We start from the raw sequence: 15,987 nt of genomic DNA, 5'->3' as shown, positions 1-15,987 counted from the left end.
CCTGTATGAGACGTCTTGGACATGCACAAGCTGAGTAGCCGGCTGTCCCATGTCAACCACTGTCTTTTATACAAAGCTGACACTGTCACGCAATTTTAACAGTACATCCACTCAGGTGTCGACCCCCTAGGGGGTGACAACACTATTACAGACACTCTACTCCGTCTCCACATCATTTTTCTCCTCATACATGTCGACACAAACGTACCGACACACAGCAAACACACAGGGAATGCTCTGATAGAGGACAGGACCCACTAGCCCTTTGGGGAGACAGAGGGAGAGTTTGCCAGCACAGACCAGAGCGCTATATATATACAGGGATAACCTTATATAAGTGTTTTTCCCTTTATAGCTGCTGTATTGTTTATACTGCGCCTAATTTGTGCCCCCCTCTCTTTTTTAACCCCTTTCTGTAGTGTAGTGACTGCAGGGGAGAGCCAGGGAGCTTCCCTCCAACTGAGCTGTGAGGGAAAATGGCGCCAGTGTGCTGAGGAGATAGGCTCCGCCCCTTTCTCGGCGTCCTTATCATCCGTTTTTCTGTATGTTTTGGCAGGGGTTAAATGCATCCATATAGCCCAGGAGTTATATGTGATGCATTTATTTTAGCCATATAAGGTTTTTATCGATTTATTGCGTCTCAGGGCGCTGCCCCCCCAGCGCCCTGCACCCTCAGTGACCGGAGTGTGAAGTGTGCTGAGAGCAATGGCGCACAGCTGCGGTGCTGTGCGCTACCTTATCTGAAGACAGGATCGTCTTCTGCCGCCGATTTTCCGGACCTCTTCGCTCTTCTGGCTCTGTAAGGGGGCCGGCGGCGCGGCTCCGGGACCCATCCAGGCTGAACCTGTGATCGTCCCTCTGGAGCTAATGTCCAGTAGCCAAGAAGCCCAATCCACTCTGCACGCAGGTGAGTTCGCTTCTTCTCCCCTTAGTCCCTCGATGCAGTGAGCCTGTTGCCAGCAGGTCTCACTGAAAATAATAAACCTAAACTAAAACTTTCACAAAGAGCTCAGGAGAGCCCCTAGTGTGCACCCTTCTCGTCGGGCACAGAAATCTAACTGAGGCTTGGAGGAGGGTCATAGGGGGAGGAGCCAATGCACACCAGGTGATCCTAAAGCTTTCTTTAGATGTGCCCAGACTCCTGCGGAGCCGCTATTCCCCATGGTCCTTACGGAGTTCCCAGCATCCACTAGGACGTCAGAGAAATGGGTGTAGACATGGTACCTGATGAAGAAGATCTTGATGTAGCTGAAGATGAGGATAAAGGCAGTTGGATGGGTCATGTAGGGAAGGGAGTAAACTGTTAATTGATAAGTTCCAGATTCCAATAGAACAGATACATATCTAAGAATAATGGCATCCACCAGATTGACGATAGAGGACAAGTCACTAAGACCTTAGTAAACGTGTTCAAACCTGACCAAGTAGCTGCTCGGCTGAGCTGTAAAGCCAAGACACTCCGGGCAGCCGCCCAAGAAGAACCCATCGACATAGTAGAGTGGGCCTGTACAGATTTTGGAAAAGGCAAGCCTGCCGTGGAATAAGCATGCTGGATAGTGAGCCTGATCCAGCAGGCAATAGACTGCTTTGAAGCAGGACACCCAGTTTTATTGGGATCATAAAGAACGAACAGTGAGTCCGATTTCCTGTGACGAGCTGTCCTCTTTACATACACTTTCAAAGCCCTCACAACATCCAAGGACTTTGAAGTAGCAGAGGTGACAACCGGAACCACAATAGGTTGGTTTATGTGAAACGCGGACACCACCTTAGGAAGAAATTGCTGACGAGTCCTGAGTTCAGCTCTGTCCTCATGGAAAATTAGGTAGGGGCTCTTGTAAGACAACGCCCCCAACTCTGACACACGTCTTGCTGAAGCCAAGGCCAACAGTGTGACGGTCTTCCACGTAAGGCACTTTACGTCAACCTCCTGTAACGGTTCAAACTAGTCCGATTGGAGGAACTGCAGCACCAAATTGAGATCCCAAGGTGCCGTGGGAGGCACAAAGGGAGGTTGGATTTGCAAAACTCCTTTCAAGAACGTCTGGACCTCAGGAAGAGAAGTCAATTGTTTCTGACAGAAAATAGACAAGGCCAAAATATGGACTTTTATGGAGTCTAGACGTAGGCCCACATCCACTCCCGACTGCAGAAAAAGCAGGAGACGTCCCATCTATTCAGTGCGGCGAGTGAACCGGGGGCTTCCCAGCTGCTCAGGGAGCGCTGGGCATGCCCCCAAAATGACTGAAAACGGGTCCTCGGCGGGCGGCCATGCCCACTCAGCCATGACCGCCCCTCCCACCCGAGGCCACGCACCTTTCTTTGGATGCGCACAAGCGTCCCGACCTGCAAGGATCAAAAGTTGGGAGGTATGCGGTTTGTTGCTTAATTTATGGGCGGAAGCAGCACTTGATAATACTAGCAACTCTGTAACCTAGAGAATTGAATGCCAGCTTTACTCAGAATGCCTTAAGTAGTCAGCTCACAAGGATTGGAAGCATACCTGCACAGTCTCGTTCGGACTTTGGAGGCATGCCCCACAAATGCCCAGGGCAGGGGATTCCCTGAGCCCTGTGGCACATGGTGCAGCTCTGGGAAAAAGGAGGATGGCTTCCTAGCAAGGGGATGTGGCCGCACAGCTCTGTTGATTTTAGGATTCAAATTTGTTGCCCCAGACTTGTTAACCCTTGCAAAACTGAAGCTACTTATTCAAAATAGTAAATCATAATATGGTGTATGTGCCCACTTTGCCAGTGTATTTCATGCCCAAACCAGCATTGGGCAAGGCAGAATACATGCGGGACATATGCAATTGACCCCTCTCTGTTGATTTCAGGTGTCAAATTTGTTGCCAAAGACTCGTTAACCATTGTAAAAATACAGTTACTTATTCATAATAGAAAATTATGATGTTAAGGTGCCCACTTTGCCAGCATATTCCATGCCCAAACCAGTGTTGGGCAAAGAAAAATACATGTGGTTCATATGCAAGTGATCCCACTCTGTTGATTTCAGGTGTCGAATATGTTGCCCGAGACTCGGTAACCCTTGCAAAACTGCAGCTACTTATTCATAATAGAAAATTATGGTGTTTAGGTACCCACTTTGCCAGCGTATTTACAGGCCAAACCAGTGTTGGACAAGGCAAAAATACATGTGGGTCATATGCAATTGACCACCCTTTGTTGATTTCAAGTGTCAAATTTGTTGCCCAAGACTCGTTAACCCTTGCAAAACTACAGCTACTTATTCAAAACTACTACTTATTCAAAATGGTAATTTATGGTGTATATGCCCACTTTGCCAGCGAATTTCATGCCCAAACTAGCGTTGGGCAAGGCAAAGTACATGTGGGTCATATGAAAGGGACCCTCCTCTGTTGATTTCAGGTGTCAAATTTGTTGCCCGAGACTCATTAACCCTTGCAAAACTGAATGATCTGAATAAGAAGCTGGAGCTTGAATAAGAAGTTGAAGCTTGAATAAGAAGTGAATAAGAAGCTGGCCACATAAGAAGCTAACTTCAGCCTAACGTCCAATGTACATGGGGGGTCATTCCGGGTTGTTCGCTCGCAAGTGAATTTTAGCAGATTTGCTCATGCTAAGCCGCCGCCTACTGGGAGTGAATCTTAGCATCTTAAAATTGCGAACGATGTATTCGCAATATTGCGATTACACACCTCGTAGCAGTTTCTGAGTAGCTTCAAACTTACTCGGCATCTGCGATCAGTTCAGTGCTTGTCGTTCCTGGTTTGACGTCACAAACACACCCAGCGTTCGCCCAGACACTCCCCCGTTTCTCCGGCCACTCCAGCGTTTTTTCAGGAAACGGTAGCGTTTTCTCTAACGTCCTAGTGGATGCTGGGGACTCCGTCAGGACCATGGGGATTAGCGGCTCCGCAGGAGACAGGGCACAAAAATAAAGCTTTAGGATCAGGTGGTGTGCACTGGCTCCTCCCCCTATGACCCTCCTCCAAGCCTCAGTTAGGTTTTTGTGCCCGTCCGAGCAGGGTGCAATCTAGGTGGCTCTCCTAAAGAGCTGCTTAGAAAAAGTTTTTAGGTTTTTTATTTTCAGTGAGTTCTGCTGGCAACAGGCTCACTGCATCGAGGGACTTAGGGGAGAGAAGTCAACTCACCTGCGTGCAGGATGGATTGGCTTCTTAGGCTACTGGACACCATTAGCTCCAGAGGGATCGAACACAGGCCCAGCCATGGAGTCCGGTCCCGGAGCCGCGCCGCCGACCCCCCTTGCAGATGCCGAAGATGGAAGAGGTCCAGAAGCAGGCGGCAGAAGACTTTTCAGTCTTCCTGAGGTAGCGCACAGCACTGCAGCTGTGCGCCATTGTTGTCAGCACACTTCACACAGCGGTCACGGAGGGTGCAGGGCGCTGGGGGGGCGCCCTGGGCAGCAATGTATAATACCTTTTTATGGCTAAAAAATACATCACATATAGCCCTTGAGGCTATATGGATGTATTTAACCCCTGCCAGATCTCACAAACTCCGGAGAAGAGCCCGACGAAATAGGGGGCGGGGCTTATTCTCCTCAGCACACAGCGCCATTTTCCTGCTCAGCTCCGCTGTGAGGAAGGCTCCCAGGACTCTCCCCTGCACTGCACTACAGAAACAGGGTAAAACAGAGAGGGGGGGGGCACTTTTTTTGGCGATATTACTATATTTAAGCTGCTATAAGGATACAACACTTATATAGGGTTGTTCCCATATATATTATAGCGCTTGGGTGTGTGCTGGCAAACTCTCCCTCTGTCTCCCCAAAGGGCTAGTGGGGTCCTGTCTTCAATAGAGCATTCCCTGTGTGTCTGCTGTGTGTCGGTACGTGTGTGTCGACATGTATGAGGACGATGTTGGTGTGGAGGCAGAGCAATTGCCGGTAATGGTGATGTCACCCCCCAGGGAGTCGACACCGGAATGGATGGCTTTGTTTATGGAATTACGTGATAATGTCAGCACATTACAAAAATCAGTTGACGACATGAGACGGCCGGAAAACCAGTTAGTACCTGCCCAGGCGTCTCAGACACCGTCAGGGGCTGTAAAACGCCCTTTACCTCAGTCGGTCGACACAGACCCAGACACGGACACTGAATCTAGTGTCGACGGTGAAGAAACAAACGTATTTTCCAGTAGGGCCACACGTTATATGATCACGGCAATGAAGGAGGCTTTGCATATCTCTGATACTACAAGTACCACAAAAAGGGGTATTATGTGGGGGGTGAAAAAACTACCTGTAGTTTTTCCTGAATCAGAGAAATTGAATGATGTATGTGATGAAGCGTGGGTTAACCCAGATAGAAAAGTGCTAATTTCAAAAAAGTTATTGGCATTATACCCTTTCCCGCCAGAGGTTAGGGCGCGCTGGGAAACACCCCCTAAGGTGGATAAGGCGCTCACACGCTTATCAAAACAAGTGGCGTTACCGTCTCCTGATACGGCCGCCCTCAAGGATCCAGCTGATAGGAGGCTGGAAACTACCCTAAAAAGTATATACACACATACTGGTGTTATACTGCGACCAGCCATCGCCTCAGCCTGGATGTGCAGTGCTGGGGTGGTCTGGTCGGATTCCCTGACTGAAAATATTGATACCCTGGATAGGGACAGTATTTTACAGACTTTAGAGCAATTAAAGGATGCTTTTCTTTATATGCGAGATGCTCAGAGGGATATTTGCACTCTGTCATCGAGAGTAAGTGCGATGTCCATATCTGCCAGAAGAAGTTTATGGACACGACAGTGGTCAGGTGATGCGGATTCCAAACGGCATATGGAAGTATTGCCGTATAAAGGGGAGGAATTATTTGGCGTCGGTCTATCGGATTTGGTGGCCACGGCAACTGCCAGGAAATCCACCTTTTTACCTCAGACCCCCTCCCAACAGAAAAAGACACCGTCTTTTCAGCCGCAGTCCTTTCGGTCCTATAAGAAGCGGGCAAAAGGACAGTCATATCTGCCCCGAGGCAGAGGAAAGGGTAAGAGAGGGCAGCAAGCAGCTCCTTCCCAGGAACAGAAGCCCTCCGCGGGTTCTGCAAAGCCCTCAGCATGACGCTGGGGCTTTACAAGCGGACTCAGGAACGGTGGGGGGTCGACTCAAGAATTTCAGCGCGCAGTGGGCTTGCTCACAGGTGGACCCCTGGATCCTGCAGGTAGTATCTCAGGGTTACAGGTTGGAATTCGAGAAGTCTCCCCCTCGCCGGTTCCTAAAGTCTGCTTTGCCAACGTCTCCCTCAGACAGGGCGACGGTATTGGAAGCCATTCACAAGCTGTTTTCTCAGCAGGTGATAGTCAAGGTACCCTTCCTACAACAGGAAAAGGGGTATTACTCCACGCTATTTGTGGTACCGAAGCCGGACGGCTCGGTAAGACCTATTCTAAATCTGAAATCTTTGAACCTGTACATACAAAAATTCAAGTTCAAGATGGAATCACTCAGAGCAGTGATAGCGAATCTGGAAGAAGGGGACTTTATGGTGTCCCTGGACATAAAAGATGCTTACCTGCATGTCCCAATTTGCCCTTCACATCAAGGGTACCTCAGGTTCGTGGTGCAAAACTGTCATTATCAGTTTCAGACGCTGCCGTTTGGATTGTCCACGGCACCTCGGGTCTTTACCAAGGTAATGGCCGAAATGATGATTCTTCTGCGAAGAAGAGGCGTATTAATTATCCCTTACTTGGACGATCTCCTGATAAGGGCAAGGTCCAGAGAACAGCTGGAGGACGGAGTAGCACTAACCCAAGTAGTGCTGCAACAACACGGGTGGATCCTGAATTTTCCAAAATCTCAGTTGACCCCGACAACACGTCTGCTGTTCCTGGGAATGATTCTGGACACGGTTCAGAAAAAGGTGTTTCTTCCGGAGGAGAAAGCCAAGGAGTTATCCGAACTTGTCAGGAACCTCCTAAAACCAGGAAAAGTGTCTGTGCATCAATGCACAAGAGTCCTGGGAAAGATGGTGGCTTCTTACGAAGCAATCCCATTCGGCAGATTCCACGCACGAACTTTTCAGTGGGATCTGCTGGACAAATGGTCCGGATCGCATCTGCAGATGCATCAGCGGATAACCTTATCGCCACGGACAAGGGTGTCTCTTCTGTGGTGGTTGCAGAGTGCTCATCTGTTAGAAGGCCGCAGATTCGGCATACAGGACTGGGTCCTGGTGACCATGGATGCCAGTCTGAGAGGCTGGGGAGCGGTCACACAGGGAAGAAACTTCCAGGGAGTATGGTCAAGCCTGGAGATGTCTCTTCACATAAATATACTGGAGCTAAGAGACAATGCTCTAAGCCTGGCAAAACCCCTGCTTCAGGGTCAGCCGGTGTTGATCCAGTCGGACAACATCACGGCAGTCGCCCACGTAAACAGACAGGGCGGCACAAGAAGCAGGAGAGCAATGGCAGAAGCTGCAAGGATTCTTCGCTGGGCGGAAGATCATGTGATAGCACTGTCAGCAGTGTTCATTCCGGGAGTGGACAACTGGGAAGCAGACTTCCTCAGCAGACACGATCTACACCCGGGAGAGTGGGGACTTCATCCAGAAGTCTTCCACATGATTGTGAACCGTTGGGAAAAACCAAAGGTGGATATGATGGCGTCTCGCCTCAACAAAAAACTGGACAGGTATTGCGCCAGGTCAAGAGACCCTCAGGCAATAGCTGTGGACGCTCTGGTAACACCGTGGGTGTTCCAGTCAGTGTATGTGTTTCCTCCTCTGCCTCTCATACCCAAAGTACTGAGAATTATACGGCAAAAGGGAGTAAGAACGATACTCGTGGCTCCGGATTGGCCAAGAAGAACTTGGTACCCGGAACTTCAGGAGATGCTCACGGAAAATCCGTGGCCTCTACCTCTAAGACGGGACCTGATTCAGCAGGGACCGTGTCTATTCCAAGACTTACCGCGGCTGCGTTTGACGGCGTGGCGGTTGAACGCCGAATTCTAAGGGAAAAAGGCATTCCAGAAGAGGTCATTCCTACACTGGTTAAAGCCAGGAAGGAGGTGACTGCACAACATTATCACCGCATTTGGAGAAAATATGTTGCGTGGTGTGAGGCCAGGAAGGCCCCCACGGAGGAATTTCAATTGGGTCGATTCCTACATTTCCTGCAAACAGGATTGTCTATGGGCCTCAAGTTGGGGTCCATTAAGGTTCAAATTTCGGCCCTGTCGATTTTCTTCCAGAAAGAATTGGCTTCAGTTCCTGAAGTCCAGACTTTTGTAAAAGGAGTACTACATATACAGCCCCCGGTTGTGCCCCCAGTGGCTCCGTGGGACCTTAATGTAGTTTTGGATTTTCTCAAATCCCATTGGTTTGAGCCACTCAAATCGGCGGATTTGAAATATCTTACATGGAAAGTAACCATGCTACTGGCCCTGGCTTCAGCCAGGAGAGTGTCAGAATTGGCGGCTTTATCGTATAAAAGCCCATATCTGATTTTCCATTCGGACAGGGCAGAACTGCGGACGCGTCCTCATTTTCTGCCTAAGGTGGTGTCAGCGTTTCACCTGAACCAGCCTATTGTGGTGCCTGCGGCTACTAGCGATTTGGAGGATTCCAAGTTGCTGGACGTTGTCAGGGCATTGAAAATATATATTTCAAGGACGGCTGGAGTCAGAAAATCTGACTCGCTGTTTATACTATATGCACCCAACAAGCTGGGTGCTCCTGCTTCTAAGCAGACGATTGCTCGTTGGATTTGTAGCACAATTCAACTTGCACATTCTGTGGCAGGCCTGCCACAGCCTAAATCTGTCAAGGCCCATTCCACAAGGAAGGTGGGCTCATCCTGGGCGGCTGCCCGAGGGGTCTCGGCATTACAACTCTGCCGAGCAGCTACGTGGTCGGGGGAGAACACGTTTGTAAAATTCTACAAATTTGATACCCTGGCTAAAGAGGACCTGGAGTTCTCTCATTCGGTGCTGCAGAGTCATACGCACTCTCCCGCCCGTTTGGGAGCTTTGGTATGATCCCCATGGTCCTGACGGAGTCCCCAGCATCCACTAGGACGTTAGAGAAAATAAGATTTTACTTACCGATAAATCTATTTCTCGTAGTCCGTAGTGGATGCTGGGCGCCCATCCCAAGTGCGGATTGTCTGCAATACTTGTACATAGTTATTGTTACAAAAAAATCGGGTTGTTCTTGTTGTGAGCCGTCTGTTCAGAGGCTCCTACGTTGTCATACTGTTAACTGGGTTCAGATCACAAGTTGTACGGTGTGATTGGTGTGGCTGGTATGAGTCTTACCCGGGATTCAAAATCCTTCCTTATTGTGTACGCTCGTCCGGGCACAGTATCCTAACTGAGGCTTGGAGGAGGGTCATAGGGGGAGGAGCCAGTGCACACCACCTGATCCTAAAGCTTTATTTTTGTGCCCTGTCTCCTGCGGAGCCGCTAATCCCCATGGTCCTGACGGAGTCCCCAGCATCCACTACGGACTACGAGAAATAGATTTATCGGTAAGTAAAATCTTATTTTTTCCCACACGCCCATAAAACGGCCTGTTTCCGCCCAGTAACACCCATTTCCTGTCAATCACATTACGATCGCCAGAACGATGAAAAAGCCGTGAGTAAAATTCCTAAGTGCATAGCAAATTTACTTGGCGCAGTCGCAGTGCGGACATTGCGCATGCGCATTAAGCGGAAAATCGCTGCGATGCGAAGATTTTTACCGAGCGAACAACTCGGAATGATCCCCATGGTCTCGTCTGATATTGGTTGGCAACAATGCGGGTCGATGGTAAGTTGGCCTCTCCATCCATACCCAACTTTAGCTTCCACGGAAGCGGGACTATCGCGTGGCGATACGGAAATTGGCGTGGCCTCGATCATAGGGCGTGGCCTCGCCAAACTGAGCATTTTCCAGCCTTTTGTGTGTGTGCCCAGTTGGGAGGTTGTGTCCATCCTTAAGATTTCAGTTTGAACACACCCTACCCAAATCTAACTCTCTGTCAGTAGCGGATCTTGCCACGGGCAAGCAGGACTTTTGCCCGGGGCGCCGCCTTCCGGAGGGCGCCGCACCATGGCAAGATCCGCCACTGTGCCCCCCGCTTTGAAGGGAACCAGACGCGTAGCGTCTAGTTTCCCTTCATGGAGATGACCTTTGTTGTGCGGTGCGCGATGACGTCATCGCGCACCGCACAGCATAATGGCACAGACACTAGGGGTCATAATTGACCTCTAGTGTCTATGATGTTCTATGGGAGAGACCTAATAACGTCTCTCCCATAGATCGAGGAGAGGAGAAGAGCGACGCCGGCAGAGGAGGTCTGCAGCAGTCTGGATCAGGAACGGGGATAGTAAGTATACTTTTTTTAATTTTTATTTCAGCGGCGCTACAGGGGGCACAAATGGGGGCGTAACTAACCATGCCCCCATTTGAAGCCACGCCCCTATACTTTGCCCGGGGCGCCACAAGAGCAAGAACCGTCCCTGCTCTCTGTACACGTTACATCTGCTCCAACTGTAGTGCAACATGTTTTGCCCAGTTGCTTACTTTTTTGGTTTGCTAACAATCCTGAATAAGGCCCTTAGTACATAGACCCCATAGTGATAGCACACTGCCTAGTATGCACACAGAGCTTCTGCAGGGGTGGTCTTCAGTATGCCGACTGACGGGATCCCGGCGCACAGTATATCGGCGCCGGGATCCCGACAGCAGGCATACCAACACTTATTCTCCCTCGTGGGGGTCCACGACCCCCCTGGAGGGAGAATAACGTGCGCCACCGTAGCGTGGCGAGCGCAGCGAGCCCGCAAGGGGCTCATTTGCGCTCGCCACACTGTCGGTAAGCCGGCGGTCGGGCTCCCGGTGCCGGTATGCTGGTCGCCGGGAGCCCGACCGCCGGAATACCATCCTGAACCCTTCTGCAGGGCATGTAGTCACTGCAGCCTATGGGCACAGGTGATATTTTATGGCTGTAGCTACTGTTGGCTGCCCATGCATTTTCAATTTATTTAGGCCAACATTAAATACTTAAATATACACAATAGAAATATATATATATATAATAAGAATTTACTTACCGATAATTCTATTTCTCGGAGTCCGTAGTGGATGCTGGGGTTCCTGAAAGGACCATGGGGAATAGCGGCTCCGCAGGAGACAGGGCACAAAAAGTAAAGCTTTAGGATCAGGTGGTGTGCACTGGCTCCTCCCCCTATGACCCTCCTCCAAGCCTCAGTTAGGATACTGTGCCCGGACGAGCGTACACAATAAGGAAGGATTTTGAATCCCGGGTAAGACTCATACCAGCCACACCAATCACACTGTACAACCTGTGATCTGAACCCAGTTAACAGTATGATAACAGCGGAGCCTCTGAAAAGATGGCTCACAACAATAATAACCCGATTTTTGTAACTATGTACAAGTATTGCAGATAATCCGCACTTGGGATGGGCGCCCAGCATCCACTACGGACTCCGAGAAATAGAATTATCGGTAAGTAAATTCTTATTTTCTCTATCGTCCTAGTGGATGCTGGGGTTCCTGAAAGGACCATGGGGATTATACCAAAGCTCCCAAACGGGCGGGAGAGTGCGGATGACTCTGCAGCACCGAATGAGAGAACTCCAGGTCCTCCTTAGCCAGGGTATCAAATTTGTAGGATTTTACAAACGTGTTTGCCCCTGACTAAGTAGCCGCTCGGCAAAGTTGTAAAGCCGAGACCCCTCGGGCAGCCGCCCAAGATGAGCCCACCTTCCTTGTGGAATGGGCATTTACATATTTTGGCTGTGGCAGGCCTGCCACAGAATGTGCAAGCTGAACTGTACTACACATCCAACCAGCAATAGTCTGCTTAGAAGCAAGAGCACCCAGTTTGTTGGGTGCATACAGGATAACAGCAAGTCAGTTTTCCTGACTCCAGCCGTCCTGGAACCTATATTTTCAGGGCCCTGACAACATCTAGCCACTTGGAGTCCTCCAAGTCCCTAGTAGGCGCAAGGCACCACAATAAGCTGGTTCAGGTGAAACACTGACACCACCTTAGGGAGAGAACTGGGGACGAGTCCGCAGCTCTGCCCTGTCCGAATGGACAAACAGATATGGGCTTTTTTGAGAAAAAAACCACCAATTTGACACTCGCCTGGCCCAGGCCAGGGCCAAGAGCATGGTCACTTTTCATGTGAGATGCTTCAAATCCACAGATTTGACTGGTTTTAAACCAATGTGATTTGAGGAATCCCAGAACTACGTTGAGATCCCACAGTGCCACTGAAGGCACAAAAAGGGGTTTGTATATGCAATACTCCCTTGACAAACTTCTGGACTTCAGGAACTGAAGCCAATTCTTTCTGGAAGAAAATCGACAGGGCCGAAATTTGAACCTTAATGGACCCCAATTTGAGGCCCATAGACACTCCTGTTTGCAGGAAATGCAGGAATCGACCGAGTTGAAATTTCTTCGTGGGGCCTTCCTGGCCTCACACCACGCAACATATTTTCGCCACATGTGGTGATAATGTTGTGCGGTCACCTCCTTCCTGGCTTTGACCAGGGTAGGAATGACCTCTTCCGGAATGCCTTTTTCCCTTAGGATCCGGCGTTCCACCGCCATGCCGTCAAACGCAGCTGCGGTAAGTCTTGGAACAGACATGGTACTTGCTGAAGCAAGTCCCTTCTCAGCGGCAGAGGCCATAAGTCCTCTGTGAGCATCTCTTGAAGTTCCGGGTACCAAGTCCTTCTTGGCCAATCCGGAGCCATGAGTATAGTTCTTACTCCTCTACGTCTTATAATTCTCAGTACCTTAGGTATGAGAAGCAGAGGAGGGAACACATACACCGACTGGTACACCCACGGTGTTACCAGAACGTCCACAGCTATTGCCTGAGGGTCTCTTGACCTGGCGCAATACCTGTCCCGTTTTTTTGTTCAGACGGGACGCCATCATGTCCACCTTTGGTATTTCCCAACGGTTCACAATCATGTGGAAAAACTTCCCGATGAAGTTTCCACTCTCCCGGGTGGAGGTCGTGCCTGCTGAGGAAGTCTGCTTCCCAGTTTCCATTCCCGGAATGAAACACTGCTGACAGTGCTATCACATGATTTTCCGCCCAGCGAAAAGTCCTTGCAGTTTTTGCCATTGCCCTCCTGCTTCTTGTGCCGCCCTGTCTGTTTACGTGGGCGACTGCCGTGATGTTTTTCCCACTGGATCAATACCGGCTGACCTTGAAGCAGAGGTCTTGCTAAGCTTAGAGCATTATAAAATTACCCTTAGCTCCAGTATATTTATGTGGAGAAAAGTCTCCAGACTTGATCACACTCCCTGGAAATTTTTTCCTTGTGTGACTGCTCCCCAGCCTCTCGGGCTGGCCTCCGTGGTCACCAGCATCCAATCCTGAATGCCGAATCTACGGCCCTCTAGAAGATGAGCACTCTGTAACCACCACAGGAGAGACACCCTTGTCCTTGGATATAGGGTTATCCGCTGATGCATCTGAAGATGCGATCCGGACCATTTGTCCAGCAGATCCCACTGAAAAGTTCTTGCGTGAAATCTGCCGAATGGAATTGCTTCGTAGGAAGCCACCATTTTTACCAGGACCCTTGTGCAATGATGCACTGACACTTTTCCTGGTTTTAGGAGGTTCCTGACTAGCTCGGATAACTCCCTGGCTTTCTCTTCCGGGAGAAACACCTTTTTCTGGACTGTGTCCAGAATCATCCCTAGGCACAGCAGACGTGTCGTCGGGATCAGCTGCGATTTTGGAATATTTAGAATCCACCCGTGCTGTTGTAGCAGTATCCGAGATAGTGCTACTCCGACCTCCAACTGTTCCCTGGACTTTGCCCTTATCAGGAGATCGTCCAAGTAAGGGATAATTAAGACGCCTTTTCTTCGAAGAAGAATCATCATTTCGGCCATTACCTTGGTAAAGACCCGGGGTGCCGTAGACAATCCAAACGGCAGCGTCTGAAACTGATAGTGACAGTTCTGTACCACGAACCTGAAGTACCCTTAGTGAGAAGGGCAAATTTGGGACATGGAGGTAAGCATCCCTGATGTCCCGGGACACTATATAGTCCCCTTCTTCCTGGTTCGTTATCACTGCTCTGAGTGACTCCATCTTGATTTGAACCTTTGTAAGTGTTCAAATTTTTTTGATTTAAAATAGGTCTCACCTAGCCTTCTGGCTTCAGTACCACAATATAGTGTGGAATAATACCCCTTTCCTTGTTGTAGGAGGGGTAATTTGATTATCACCTGCTGGGAATACAGCTTGTGAATTGTTTCCCATACTGCCTCCTTGTCGGAGGGAGACCTTGGTAAAGCAGACTTCAGGAGCCTGCGAGGGGGAAATGTCTCGACATTCCAATCTGTACCCCTGGGATACTACTTGTAGGATCCAGGGGTCCTGTACGGTCCCAGCGTCATGCTGAGAGCTTGGCAGAAGCGGTGGAAGGCTTCTGTTCCTGGGAATGGGCTGCCTGCTGCAGTCTTCTTCCCTTTCCTCTATCCCTGGGCAGATATGACTCTTATAGGGACGAAAGGACTGAGGCTGAAAAGACGGTGTCTTTTTCTGCAGAGATGTGACTTAGGGTAAAAACGGTGGATTTTCCAGCAGTTGCCGTGGCCACCAGGTCCGATGGACCGACCCCAAATAACTCCTCTTCCATTATACGGCAATACACCTTTGTGCCGTTTGGAATCTGCATCACCTGACCACTGTCGTGTCCATAAACATCTTCTGGCAGATATGGACATCGCACTTACTCTTGATGCCAGAGTGCAAATATCCCTCTGTGCATCTCGTATATATAGAAATGCATCCTTTAAATGCTCTATAGTCAATAAAATACTGTCCCTGTCAAGGGTATCAATATTTTTAGTCAGGGAATCCGACCAAGCCACCCCAGCTCTGCACATCCAGGCTGAGGCGATCGCTGGTCGCAGTATAACACCAGTATGTGTGTATATACTTTTTATGATATTTTCCAGCCTCCTGTCAGCTGGCTCCTTGAGGACGGCCCTATCTATAGACGGTACCGCCACTTGTTTTGATAAGCGTGTGAGCGCCTTATCCACCCTAAGGGGTGTTTCCCACCGCGCCCTAACTTCTGGCGGGAAAGGGTATACCGCCAATAATTTTCTATCGGGGGGAACCCACGCATCATCACACACTTCATTTAATTTATCTGATTCAGGAAAAACTACAGGTAGTTTTTTTACATCCCACATAATACCCTCTTTTGTGGTACTTGTAGTATCAGAAATATGTAACACCTCCTTCATTGCCCTTAACAAGTAACGTGTGGCCCTAAAGGGAAATACGTTTGTTTCTTCACCGTCGACACTGAAATCAGTGTCCGTGTCTGTGTCTGTCGACCGACTGAGGTAAAAGGACGTTTTAACGCCCCTGACGGTATTTGAGACGCCTGGACAGGTACCAATTTGTTTGCCAGCCGTCTCATGTCGCCAACCGACCTTGCAGCGTGTTGACATTATCACGTAATTCCATAAATAAGCCATCCATTCCGGTGTCGACTCCCTAGAGAGTGACATCACCATTACAGGCAATTTGCTCCGCCTCCTCACCAACATCGTCCTCATACATGTCGACACACACGTACCGACATATAGCACACACACACAGGGAATGCTCTGATAGAGGACAGGACCCCACTAGCCCCTTGGGGAGACAGAGGGAGAGTTTGCCAGCACACACCAAAGCGCTATATTTTACAGGGATAGCCTTATAATAAGTGCTCCCTTATAGCTGCTTTTATAAAATCACAATTTCGCCAAATTTTGCCCCCCCTCTCTTGATTTAACCGTGTTTCTGTAGTGCAGTGCAGGGGAGAGCCGGGGAGCCTTCCTGACCAGCGGAACTGTGTGAGGAAATGGCGCTGTGTGCTGAGGAGATAGGCCCCGCCCCCTTTTCGGCGGGCTCGTCTCCCGCTTAAAAATGGATTCTGGCAGGGGTTAAATATCTCCATATAGCCCCGGAGGCTATATGTGAG

Source organism: Pseudophryne corroboree, chromosome 1 (assembly GCF_028390025.1).
Source record: "Pseudophryne corroboree isolate aPseCor3 chromosome 1, aPseCor3.hap2, whole genome shotgun sequence".
Taxonomy (NCBI): domain Eukaryota; kingdom Metazoa; phylum Chordata; class Amphibia; order Anura; family Myobatrachidae; genus Pseudophryne; species Pseudophryne corroboree.
Note: the sequence above shows the minus strand (reverse complement) of the source record.